Here is a 14,832-nt window from a genome sequence, read left to right as displayed (position 1 = left end):
TACAAAGACTGCTTAGAAGTGAAACTTACTTAATTGTGGTACTATTCATTAATGATATTGGTGTGTTATCCTCGTTAATTGAGTTGAGAGATATCTCCCCGTAATTTAGAAACCGCAAAGGGAATTTTGTGGAGTTGTTACGTAAGGCTTTTAGCGGTTTATGACCAAGTAACAACGCTAAGCATAATACAGTCCACTAAGTCCATCTTTTTCGCCACATATATGTAATAGTGTGGCACAGTGTCGTTATTCCAAAAGACAATAACTTAATAATACTTAAGAAAAAGGCACGAAACGGATAATAAGGAAGAAGGGAAAGGGAATAATAAGATAATGATTTTTCTTAGCGAAGGGATTTTGTTACTCAAAACATTAGGCTTTTAGCATTAGACTTTTTTCTGTTTTCATTCTCCCCCAAAAGCCTCTGTCCGTACCAGCGATTAGTGACCAACAAGAGATTATGGGCGACGAGCGATATCCACCAGGCATCTTCGAGAAATTGGAAACTACTCTCATTAATAAAAATTTTATATGTTCTGTGAAAAAAAAAAAATCTGATTAAATTTGTATATTGCAGATTTAATGCATAAAAAAAAGGCACAGGATATTGGTACGGCAGCCGTATCCCGATAGAGGTAGATATTGGTACGGCAGTGAATTGCGCATGCGTCAATTTCAGACTTCCTGCCCTACAAATAACATAGTGTGGTGTGGGTACGGCAGATTCTGTCAGTGGTGCCGTATTGCGCTCTTGACTTGCTGTAGGTACGGCAGTTAGCTGTGTCCGTTTACCAGTTTAGTATTATGTGACCAGAGTTCGGCTTTCAGGCGGGACAGTCCCGCTTTTTGAACATCTGTCCCCCTTTTTTTTAGTTAGCAAAATGCCCCCCCCCCCCCCTTTATGTTTTGCTTTTGTGAATTTTGTCCCGCTTTTTTGTGCTACAAAAACAAAGCTATCCCAATTTCAATGGAATAGTCCTGAAATTTTGTTTAATTTTGCCATTTCACTAGCTAGTAAATTCTATAGTCTTCTCCGACAGCTGCAATACCCAATGAAGTGAATTAAAAGAATATTGTACAGTGTATAAAGGCGGCCCTCTGCAACTGCCGATGTCGGGCAGAATAAAGGGCCGAGAAAGTCATCAAAGGTACGATGATAGTGTATATATTTATATATTGTTATTAGTTATAAAAATCGAATATTCCACAACGCAAACTTATGAAGAAATCATTACTACAGTACATACCCTCCACCTTTCACAGACCAAATTAGAACCATTAAGCCTAGCCTTACATTTCAAAAAAAAAATTTTCTTTATATTTTGAGTATGATAAAATATATATAAAAAATAGTTTTGTTTTTAACGCTGTAATATACGCAAAATATATAGACCTACAATTTTGAGTGCTAAAATAAAAACCATCTTCAGACCGAAAAAAAATGTTAGGTTGAGTTACAAGAAAAAATGAATACTATAATTATTAACTGCTTTTCTTTATTATTATTATTACATATGACATTTGTAATGTAGTTAACATTCAGTTCTTGGTAACTTTCTGATATGCACAGGGGCTATAATACATACATAGGCTATATGTATATATATATATATATATATATATATATATATATATATATATATATATATATATATATATATTAAAGTTTCCTTTGAGCATTTATTTATGAAAGAGTAGTAGAAAATATTTTCCTTAGTTCCCCCAAAAGTTGAAAGAAACCATTTTCTATGTCAAGCAGGATTAATGCTAATTTCATCTTCGTTTTTGGTGTTATAATAATTATCCTATTCTGTTTACGCGCCTTGACTAAATTATGTTAATTTATTTCTTTGTTTATTTATTTATTCAACTTTATTTACCATATTTCATTGATATTTCTTGCGTATTGACATATCAAAATTCTTTATTCACAGACATGAACTACTTTTATAAGTGACGAATGTTACTTATTATGAGTCGTACCATTCCAACTATTCTTCAATACTTTTGACTGGTATTCTTACCTAATATAATAAGTAGTTCTTTCCCCTCTTGCAACGTTGAAAGGGAGCGGTATTGATACCTAATAATAACCGGGAAAGAAATGAAAAAGCCCCATTATTAAAATGATGCCACACTTATAGATTAATATTCAATAGTGGTTACTTTCTTCTAATTTACTTTTCACTTGCAGTAACATATGTTAAAACAAGATACCAATTTCTCTTATTTTTTTTACGTTATAGGCAATCCTCTTTCAATCTCCTCTTCGGAGTTCTTTTCAGGGCCGATTCGATCGTTCGTGACCTACGTATATACAATTTTTGAAAGTTTTGTCTATGGCTTTTTTCAGCTCGTTAAAGCCTGAAAACATCAGTTTTTCGGTGAAAACTAAAGTATTATTCCGCGGTTCATGCTGTTCCGTTGACATTTTTCTTGTCGCTGATATTCCTGAGCAGGGCTGCCACTCGTATTTTTCAGAAAACCCCAGATTCAGATGGAAAAAAAAACCCAGATTCCTATACAAAAAACCCAGCGATATATATATATATATATTATATATATATATATATATACATATGTATAGTATATTATATATATGTATATATATTATATATATATAGTATATAGAGTATATATATATATATATATATATATATACTACATACATATGTATATATATATTATATATGTATATATATATATATATAATATATATATATATATATATATATATATATATATATATATATATATATATATATATATATATATATTGTGTGTGTGTGTGTATATATATGTGTGTACACTTGGTAGTAGTGCTAAATAATTTGATTAGACATACTTGGGATATAAATAATTAGAAGAACCTTAGGCTTCCAGTAACTAAGGTGATGGAAGGAAAAGGCTTTCACTTGTGTTTCTAGATCCGGATCGCTCTCAAATTCAGAAACTTCTTTATGGTCACTTTATTTGAATCTTGTAGATCTTTCAGACGTTTTTGATACCTCTTATGTCAAACACCACCCATTACATCTTTACAAGTTCTGATGTAGGTTCCCAAGTATCACTACTAAGACCACCTCTGGTTATTGCCTGTTTAGCAAGCAGCTTGTCTCTCATTGAATAGGGCTTGAGAGAGTTTTGTATTTTATTATTTGACTAAATTAACTTGAGAGAAAACTTGTTCTACTGAGGCAGAAGAATGTGGTAGTATTGGTAAATTTGTCATAAAACAGGAAACCTTTTCAAATTTGGGAATATCAAAGCCATCTCTTATATTTCTTAATTTGTACCAGAATTCTGGAATTTAATTATAAATTAGAGTTTTATCTTTTGAATTTCGGAACGATCTCCATTCGTCGTCTAAGTCATTCAATTCCTGTTCAGGGATAATTTATGGAAAACTAATTGCTAATTTGACAAGAGCTGTTGGTGACTGCAGTATCAAGAGCCAAAGCTGGATCAAAGATGCTGAAATTAGCAATAACACCATCTTCATGAAGGGGGAACCTTTGCTATTTTTTTTTTTTTTCTTATATTTCAACAAGAAAATTTAGACAATCTGTTTTGAAAGTTTTCTCTACTTGAACACCAAGTGGCTCTTTTCTTAATAAAGCTATTTCTCTGCCACCTAAGTACAAATCAAGTTTGTCTCTGCACATCTTTGCTGATGTAATGTGCTTGCGGACCATGGATACATATTTTCACAAAATATCTTATTTCTGTGTAATCTCACAAAAAAACCCAAATTTCCGAATAAAAAACCCAGACGAGAGACAAAAAACCCAGATCTGGGTTTCAAAACCCAGGAGTGGCAACCCTGTGAATCCTGAGGCAGTAAACAAGGGTTCGCGCATGCGCAATTCACATTATTCACTACCGTACCAATATCTACCGCGATCGGGGTACGGCTGCCGTACCAATATCCAGTTCGTAACAGGCGCAATGTGTTCCATCACAACCGTTATGCAAAATATATAATTGTTAATTTCAATATTGAATAGTATAATACTAGCATATTGAGAGTTACTCAGTAAGGAGTTCTTATTAACCACTAGTGGAGATTTGAACTCCTCAAAAATGGATGAAATGTGTTTAGAACAAGAACTATTACCAGGTGTAGAGAACTAACACAATCCAGTTGTAAATGGCCTCCATGTTTTTCAATAAACACTTTTAATATGTAAACACGTAAGAATTATATAAGAAATTTCGTAATTGAAGGTGAAAAGATATATGAATAAATAAATAAATAAATATTACCTAGTCAAAACGCGTGAAAAAAAACAGCATGACCTTCAAAAGTAGAGCAAAACAATAAGAATGACCTACGCAAGACGCACTTCAAATCAAATGCGAAAAAAAATTCGGTAAGAAACAATACACGACAAGACCCTCCAAGTGTAATAAGTATTATCCCCTTCATATACAACTAATTTATAAATACAAAATAATAATAATACGTAATAATAACATTAAATACCGAGAAGACGTGAGCATTAATCCTGCTTGATACAGAAAATGGAGCTTTCAACTTTTGGGGGGACTGAAGAAAAATTGTCCACGTATATATTTCATGACAAATGTTTAAAGGATATTATATCTAATATCTTTTTTATTTCTCACCTCAAATGCGTAATGAGTTAAGGCAACCTTTTAAAAGTGACAATAAACGTTAACGATAATAAATCACAAGTACTATTAGGTTAGATCAATTCGTTGCTATATGGAAATAAATATTTGAATTCGCTACCACCCATTGCAAACAAGTTTCTGTTCACTTAAGAGACGTGACCAAAAGTATCATTTTTGTTTCTACCAGAGAATTTCTCTAAAAGACGTCTTTGCCTAGAGTGCATTTATAACGATTAGCGTTTCATATGTATATAACTTCCGTTTTCTGTAAATTATCCAGTCTTCTTTTTTAACTGTTTACTAGTCTACAGTCATGGTGCTCTCTCTCTCTCTCTCTCTCTCTCTCTCTCTCTCTCTCTCTCTCTCTCTCTCTCTCTGGTGATAAATTCACGTGGATGAATTCACAATATTTCTCAGGGATCATCTTTTCCGTATTTACAAACTTTTGTTTATTTAATTTTTTTTACAGCAACACCCAAACAGTCTTATACTAAACACGCCGCAAAGATAGATAAATGGATATACTGGGTTAAAATTTACCCTTGGGGTTCACTATCAATGAAAGATTGACTTTTTTCTGTAACTTTTTACCTGTGGCATTTTCACCTAACCAAATGAAGCCATAGACACGCATCTTGAGAGGCAAAAGAAAAAAAAAATCCAAGCATATTGTAGTACAGTAAGTCAAGAAAACTTCGAGACAAGGCAATTTTTGAAAAGGAAAGTAAAGGGTGTACATAAACACGCACATACACGACATAAAAATCAACATTCTGTTTTCATAGATGTTTGTGTAGTACCTCTGTGAATGAAAACAGAAAACCTGCCAAAATCAGCTGGTCGAATTTGTGAACTTCTGACGTTCAGGGTCTGAGTCAGGACTATTTCGAAAACTATAATTTCTCCTTCTGAAGGAAAACCACGTAATCTGCATAGTTATGGTATATGAATTCATAAATGCATAAATACTAAACAAAACTATAAAAACTCTTAACAGTAAGCATGAATGGAGAAAAATTCATGGCCCAAAGTCGAACAAAAACACTAGAAAATCTATTCTTGAGCCCATGGGCCTAAGGCTACTCAAGAGGCGTAAAAAAGGGGGGAAAAATAACGAAAAACAAGACACAGATACTCAAAAACAGCTGCTTTGGTCTACAGGAATAAGATACCCAGGAAACCTATAAAGCAATAATTGCTAAATTACACAATGGCCCGCCTGGAGGGTGTCAGGTAATGCCGTTAGGGGGCCATTCAAACTAAAACGCCCAAAATTCAAGACTAAACACAGGACATAGGGTAACTGGACGACTATCAACTTTTTTGCCTTTGCATCTAACTATAGACCACTAGATAACTCGGTTAGTCAAAGCGGCCTATTCCAAACTATCCTTGATTTTCATTCGTAAGGTATAGGGCCAGAATACTTTAGCAGTGAGAAAAGACAAAGAAAAATAAGCAACTTGCCTGCAGGAAAATAAATGAGAACCACACAACAGTCTAGACCGAGCGGACGGCGGCGTGGTGTCTTTGTAGTATATACACAACTCGGGAGGAAGATCTCTAAAAACCAAGAGCCAGACTACAACAGCCAGTGCCTTCTCCTACGACGTTGTCTGGCCGGTGCCTCTGCCTAAACTGACACCACTACCAGTTGTCAACCGCGGCTCTGGCCACGAAATGCTGTATAGCGCGAACGTAAGTCACGTGACATTTATACACGGTACAACTCAAAGCTGGTTAAAGCCAAGAACGGAAATCTGGAAGCGGTTCAAAGCCAAATATAATAGGTGATAAATGCACCATTGTGTAACGATGTCGTGCTTAAACACATACAACAAACAATGAAATAAAATAAAAGGTGTATCTTTTAAATACAAGTTTGCTAGACCTATAACTTCCTGTTCATCGTCAAAGGATAAAACCAGTCGTTTACATTTTTCGTCTATCAGATATTTAAATTACTAGGAAATCGATTGCAAAAAAAAATTTTTTTTTTTTTTTCGTTGTAAAGTATCCTCATGTCTTCTCTAATTTCTAAGTAGAATCTGCCATTTTTAGTTTATCTGCACTTGATAAAAATCTACACTCAATGACCTCATGTCCGTTGGCAGCGTTCGGTGTATTGCCTAAGGTCAGCAGACACTCGCAAAAAATAAAAGCACCTGTTTAAATCTGTTAAAATAGTTTAGAATAGCTTCCGCCGTACATTAATAGTCGGTTTTATCTGCAACTTGTTTTTATAGTGAGAGTTTTTTTTTTTTTTTTCTGTTCATGGTCGCTGTCTTCACCTCATAATAATGGTACTAAATTCCATTTCTATTTTGTAGAGCAATGCAATTATTATTGTACCTCAGAATTTACCCACCAAAAGACTATTATTATCATATATATATATACGTATTATATATATATATATATTATATATATATTATTATATATATATATTATATATATATATAATATATATATTGTGGGGAATTCCTCTCACGATTTTATTTTCTAATGCTTTTGTGTATTCACTTGTTTCCGTGCTATTTGTCTTTTATTATAGTTATTAGTGTCTGTCTCATAAGAAATTATTTATTGATTTTCACTGCGTATTGCCGTCTGTCAGGTAATCGACAGACAGGAACTATATTACTGTATTTGTATTCCTGTGAAAACCAAATGTATTTGCATGCCCATATATTTTGTAAAATATCTACGTCTATATTGCATGACATAATAAGGGTGAAAGAACCACATCTACTCAAGAATGACACTTTTAACACTATTTTATCTGATTTTGCTATGTTCTAGTACGTAGTATCTGTGGTGCGGTTAGCACCAAAAGGATGGTTTTACACAAAGACGAAGTCTTTTGACATAAACGTCGGCAGACGTTTTAGTAACGCACTATGATTACTGTTTTAGTTATGATAATTCATTTGTCTTATATATATGAAATTGCTCTTGGTGAATGTATTGCGCATATTACGTAAGGTAAAAGTTGAAGGTGTTATTGGGTCTTGTTTGTGCCACTCGCTAGAGAAGCCGTTAGGAGAGGTCAAGAGATCGGGAGGGGAAAGGAAGGGTAGTAGTTCGCCCCTCTAATCGCTCCTTTGCGTACCCCTCTAGGGGTGTGTATGCGTATGTGCGTAGTACACTGTATGGGCGTGATATCGCCCAAAATTGTATTGACACACACCACCAATTAATTCACTACATTTAATAAATATGTTGAAGTTGCACACTATTATATTTGGAATTTATTTTTGACAACGAACTTATTGTACAGTTTTTTATGTTCATGTAAAGTTTTTTATGTTCATGTGAAGTTTTTTATGTTCATGAAAACCTTGTAATTCAGTTCTGCATTCGTGGTAATTGTATAACTTGTCTCTTTTCCCCAACAAAACCCGAATGTAGGACGGAACGAACGAACAGCTTCTTGGCTCAACTTTTGAGGTGACCTGTTATATAGTGTTGTGTAGTGATGTGTGTGTGGATTTAGAAAGGGCATTGCCCTGATTCTTTTAATTTTGTCGTAATTTGTTTCATTTGAGTGCCATTGATTTACAATTCCCCTTGAGTGATTAATTTCATTTTTAACTTATATGTTATTACTCTTTGATATGATTAACTTTTAGTTATTAAATTAATTTTAACTTCACATTTATCAGATGCGTTTCAATATCCCTTGATTTTATTTCATTTTTCCTGTTTCAGTTTTGTGGATGGTGAATATAAATTGATCTGATAAACCTTTATTTTGTTCATACTTTAAGGTTATGCAAATAACTTTTAGAAACGAGATAACACAGCGGTCCTCTATCAACCCATGAACACTCGCAACATTTTGAGAGAGAGAGAGAGAGAGAGAGGGGGGGGGGGGGCGTACCTCTCGTCGTATCTCGTATAGCGATTTATGATCTGAGTTCATGTCTACAAAGACTGCTCAGAAGTGAAACTTACTTAATTGTGGTACTATTCATTAATGATATTGGTGTGTTATCCTCGTTAATAATGAATTGAGTTGAGAGATATCTCCCCATAATTTAGAAACCACAAAGGGAGTTTCGTGGAGTTGTTACGTAAGGCTTTTAGCGGTTTTTGACCAAGTAACAGCTTTAAGCACAATATACAGTCCACTTAGTCCATCTTTTTCGCCGCATATATATTTAGATATACATATTAATGCTTTTTAAGCAGCGTTGCCATATTTTCTTAATATAAAAAATTTGACATTTTCTGTGGAAAAAAAATGCTGATTAAATTCGTATATTGCAGATTTAGTGTATAAAAAAAATCAAGATGAATTGATATCTTGTTTTCAACATGTTACTGCAAGTGGAAAGTAAATTAGAGGCAAGTAACCTATGTTTAATATCAATCTATATGCGTGGTTGCATTACGATAGTGGGGCTTTATTTAACATTTCACTCCCGGTAATCGTTATATATTACAATCACTTCGTTTTTACAGGTCAAAAGGACTACTTATTACTTGTATAGTTAGGTAAGAAAGAATACCCGTCAAAAGTAATCAAGAATAGCAGGAATGGTACATACACTTTTATTAAGTAACATTCGCCACTTATAAAAGTAGTCCATGTCTGTGAATAAAAGATTTTGATATGTCAATACGCAAGAAATATCAGTGAAATATGATATATGAAGGTAAATATATCAATAAACAAATAAATAAATACACAATATTTAGTCAAGACGCGTAAACAAGATAGGATAATTATTACAACAACAAAAACGAAGATGAAATTAGCATTAATCCTGGTTGACATAGAAAATGGTTTCTTTCAACTTTTGGGGGACCTAAGGAAAATATTTTCCACTACTCTTTCATAAATAAATGCTCAAAGGAAACTTTATATATATATATATATATATATATATATATATATATATATATATATATATATATATATATATACACGAGTTAAGGAATACTTAACAAAGTAATAAACACATATAGCCTATGTATGTATTAGCTATAGCCCCTGTGCATATAAGAAAGTTACCAAGATCTGAATGTTAACTACATTGCAAATGTTATATGTAATAATAAAGAAAGGCAGTTAATAATTATGGTATTCATTTTTTCTTGTAACTCGACCTAACATTTTTTTTTCGGTTTGGAGATGGTTTTTATTTTAGCACTCAAAATTGTAGGTCTATATATTTTGAGTATATTACAGCGTTAAAAACAAAACTATTTTTCTATATGTTTTATCATAATCAAAATATAAAGAATTTTTTTAACAATGTTAGGCTAGGCTTAATGGTCCTATTCTGGTCTGTGAAAGATGGAGGATATGTAGTAATGATTTCTTCATAAGTTTGCGTTGTGGTATATTCGATTTTTATAACTAATAACAATGTTTCATCACAATCGATATGAAAAATATATTATACTCCGTTTCGATATTAAATGGTATAATAACGATGTATTGAATTGAGCGTTACCTAGTAAGAACAGTTGTTCTGCATGCTGACTTTCGTGGGGTCTCTAGGGAATATAAATTCCTCAAAAATGGCTGAAGTTTGCACTGACAGGCTATACCGATACCAGGTAAAAGTTTTACACGAAGATAATCTATTTGTAAATGTTTTCCATGTTTTTCAATAAACACTTTTGATATGTAAACACGTAAGAATTATATAAAAATTCCGTAAATGAAGGTAAAGAGATATATGAATGAATAAATAAATAAACATTACCTAGTTAAAACGCGTGAAAAAAACAGCATGGCCTTCAAAAGTAGAGCAAAACAATGAGAATGACCTACGCAAAACGCACTTCAAATTAAATGAGAAAATGATTCAGTAAGAAACAATACATGAAAAGACCCTCCAAGTGTAATAAGTAATTATACCCTTCATATAAAACTAATTTATAAATACAAATTATAATAATAACAATAAATACCGAGAAGACGTGAGCATTAATTCTGCTTGATACAGAAAATGGAGCTTTCCACTTTTGGGGGGACTGAAGAAAAATTGTCCACGTATATATTTCATGACAAATGTTTAAAGGATACTATATCAAATATCTTTTTTATTTCTCACCTTATATGCGTAATGAGTTAAGGCAACCTTTTAAAAGTGACAATAAACGTTAACGATAATAAATCACAAGCACTATTAGGTTAGATAAATTCGTTGCTATATGGAAATAAATATTTGAATTCGCTACCACCCATTGCAAACAAGTTTCTGTTCACTTAAGAGACGTGACCAAAAGTATCATTTTTGTTTCTACCAGAGAATTTCTCTAAAAGAAGTCTTTGCCTAGAGTGCATTTATAACGATTAACGTTTCATATGTATATAACTTCCGTTTTCTGTAAATTATCCAGTCTTCTTTTTTAACTGTTTACTATCTACAGTCATGGTGCTCTCTCTCTATCTCTCTGGTGATAAATTCACGTGGATGAATTCACGATATTTCCCAGGGATCATCTTTTCCGTATTTACAAATTTTGTTTATTTATTTTTTTTTTTTTTACGGCAACACCCAAACAGTCTTATACTAAACACGCCGTAAAGATAGATAAATGGATATACCGGGTTAAAATTTACCCTTGGGGTTCACTATCAATGAAAGATTGACTTTTTTTCTGTAACTTTTTACTTGTGGCATTTTCACCTAACCAAATGAAGCTATAGACACGCATCTTGAAAGGCAAAAGAAAAAAGTCCAAGCTTTTTGTAGTACAGGAAGTCAAGAAAACTTCGAGACAAGGCAATTTTTGAAAAGGAAAGTAAAGGATGTACATAAACACGCACATACACGACATAAAAATCAACATTCTGTTTTCACGGAAGTTTGTGTAGTACCTCTGTGAATGAAAACAGAAAACCTGCCAAAATCAGCTGGTCGAATCTGTCAACTTCTGACGTCAAAACCGTTGTCGATGTTCAAGGTCTTGAGTCAGGACTATTTCGAAAACTATAATTTCTCCTTCTGAAGGAAAACCACGTAATCTGCATAGTTATGGTATATGAATTCATAAATGCATAAATACTAAACAAAACAATAAAAACTCTTAACAGTAAGCATGAATGGAGAAAAATTCATGGCCCAAAGTCGAACAAAAGCATTAGAAAATCTATTCTTGAGCCCATGGGCCTAATGCTACTCAAGAGGCGTAAAAAAGGGGGGAAAAATAACGAAAAACAAGACACCGATACTCAAAAACAGCTGCTTTGGTCTACAGGAATAAGATACCCAGGAAACCTATAAAGCAATAATTGCTAAATTACACAATGGCCCGCCTGGAGGGTGTCAGGTAATGCCGTTAGGGGGCCATTCAAACTAAAACGCCCAAAATTCAAGACTAAACACAGGACATAGGGTAACTGGACGACTATCAACTTTTTTGCCTTTGCATCTAACTATAGACCACTAGATAACTCGGTTAGTCAAAGCGGCCTATTCCAAACTATCCTTGATTTTCATTCGTAAGGTATAGGGCCAGAATACTTTAGCAGTGAGAAAAGACAAAGAAAAATAAGCAACTTGCCTGCAGGAAAATGACTGAGAACCACACAACAGTCTAGACCGAGCGGACGGCGGCGTGGTGTCTTTGTAGTATATACACAACTCGGGAGGAAGATCTCTAAAAACCAAGTGCCAGACTACAACAGCCAGTGCCTTCTCCTACGACGTTGTCTGGCCGGTGCCTCTGCCTAAACTGACACCACTACCAGTTGTCAACCGCGGCTCTGGCCACGAAATGCTGTATAGCGCGAACGTACATACGTCACGTGACATTTATACACGGTACAACTCAAAGCTGGTTAAAGCCAAGAACGGAAATCTGGAAGCGGTTCAAAGTCAGATATAGTAGGTGATAAATGCACCATTGTGTGACGATGTCGTGCTTAAACACATACAACATACAATGAAAAAAAAAAAAAGGTGTATCTTTTTAACACATGTTCGCTAGACCTATAACTTCCTGTTCATCGCCAAAGGATAAAACCAGTTGTTTACATTTTTCGTCTATCAGATATTTAAATTACTAGGAAATCGATTGCAAAAAAATCCTTTTTTTCTAGTTGTAAAGTATCCTCATGTCTTTTCTAATTTTTAAGTAGAATCTGCCATTTTTAGTTTATCTGCACTTGATAAAAATCTACACTTAATGACGTTATGTCCGTTGGCAGCGTTCGGTGTATTGCCTCAGGTCAGTAGACACTCGCAAAAAATAAAAGCACCAGTTTAAATCTGTTAAAATGGTTTAGAATAGCTTCCGCCGTACATTAATAAACGGTTTTATCTGCAACTTGTTTTTATAGCGAGAGTTTTTTTTTTTTTTTTTCTGTTCATGGTCGCTGTCTTCACCTCATAATAATGGTACTAAATTCCATTGCTATTTTGTAGAGCAATGCAATTATTATTGTACCTCAGAATTTACCCAGCAACAGACTGTTATAATATATGTATATATATATATATATATATATATATACAATTATTATTGTACCTCATAATTTACCCAGCAACAGACTGTTATATATGTATATGTATATATATATATATATATATCATATATATATATATATATATATATATATATATATATATATATATACATATATTATAACAGTCTGTTGCTGGGTAAATTCTGAGGTACAATAATAATTGCATTGCTCTACAAAATAGCAATGGAATTTAGTACCATTATTATGAGGTGAAGACAGCGACCATGAACAGAAAAAAAAAAAAAAAAAAAAAAACTCTCGCTATAAAAACAAGTTGCAGATAAAACCGAATATTAATGTACGGCGGAAGCTATTCTAAACCATTTTAACAGATTTAAACAGGTGCTTTTATTTTTTGCGAGTGTGTACTGACCTGAGGCATTACACCGAACGCTGCCAATGGACATAACGTCATTAAGTGTAGATTTTTATCAAAAATAAATAAATAAATAGATAAATAAAATAAATAAAAACAATAAATAAATCATTAATCATTCATCTTTTATTTTCTTTGAATTTCGATTCTACCAAATTTTAAATGACTGACTGACATCAAAACAGTGCTAAATTCACCCCTTTTTTTAATACTTCGCACACATAATGCCTATACATGTAGACATATGCATATGACACCTAAGAATAATGCCTATACATGTAGACATATGCATATGACTAATAATGCCTACTGTAACTATGCATATGACATAAGTAATGCCTAATGATATGCATATGACACCTAAGAATAATGCCTATACTGTAGCATAGCATATGACACCTAGTAATGCTATACATGAAAACATAGCATTACTAAGAATAATGCCTATACAAGTAAAACATATGCATATGACACCTAAGAATAATGCCTATACATGTAAAGATATGCATATGACACCTAAGAATAATGCCTATACATGTAGACATATGCATATGACACCTAAGAATAATGCCTATACATGTAAACATATGCATATGACACCTAAGAATAATGCCTATACATGTAGACATATGCATATGACACCTAAGAATAATGCCTATACATGTAGACATATGCATATAACACCTAAGAATAATGCCTATACATGTAGATATATGCATATCAGAAACAAGGCAAAGAGTAGGTACCATAGAATGCCTTTGAAAACCATATAGAATCATTTCTTTAGAATATCTCTATCCAGGTATCTCGTTTCAATAATTAAAAATCATATTCGTTGCATGAAGTGGACATATGTCGTACAGAACTGGTCTGGGTTTCATTATTATTATTATTTATTTTTATTTATTTATTTTTTTTTTCTATCACAGTCCGCCAATTCGACTGGGTGGTATTTAGTATAGTGTGGGGTTTTCCGGGTTGCATCCTGCCTCCTTAGGAGTCCATCACTTTTCTTACTATGTGCGCCGTTTCTAGGATCACACTCTTCTGCATGAGTCCAGGAGCTACTTCAGCCTCTAGTTTTTCTAGATTCCTTTTCAGGGATCTTGGGATCGTGCCTAGTGCTCCTATGATTATGGGTACGATTTCCACTGGCATATCCCATATCCTTCTTATTTCTATTTTCAGATCTTGATACTTATCCATTTTTTCCCTCTCATGTAGTACTTTTGTCATGGGAATCATGGCTACTACGAAGAGTAGTGGGGACAGCGAGTCGCCCTGGAAGATCCCTCTCCTAATATCAACCTCTGCTAGTGTTATTCCA

General features: G+C 33.4%; 1 protein-coding gene across 2 annotated transcripts in view; it reads right to left on the bottom strand.

The window, feature by feature from the left end:
* The window catches only part of LOC135226981 (organic cation transporter protein-like), a 40,821-nt gene extending 28,470 nt beyond the window's left edge, over nt 1–12,351 (bottom strand). The window contains exon 1 of one of the 2 annotated variants that reach the window (XM_064266695.1): nt 12,166–12,351. The gene's annotated coding sequence lies outside the window, so the exon portion shown is untranslated. Of the gene's footprint in view, nt 1–6,105; nt 6,296–12,165 lie in introns of those variants that run through there. The other variant, XM_064266703.1, reaches the window with a different exon arrangement.
* Between the last annotated feature and the right edge of the window lie 2,481 nt (nt 12,352–14,832).

The sequence above is a fragment of the Macrobrachium nipponense genome, chromosome 20 (assembly GCF_015104395.2).
Source record: "Macrobrachium nipponense isolate FS-2020 chromosome 20, ASM1510439v2, whole genome shotgun sequence".
Lineage (NCBI taxonomy): Eukaryota > Metazoa > Arthropoda > Malacostraca > Decapoda > Palaemonidae > Macrobrachium > Macrobrachium nipponense.
Note: the sequence above shows the minus strand (reverse complement) of the source record. Positions and strands in the feature narration are given on the sequence as shown.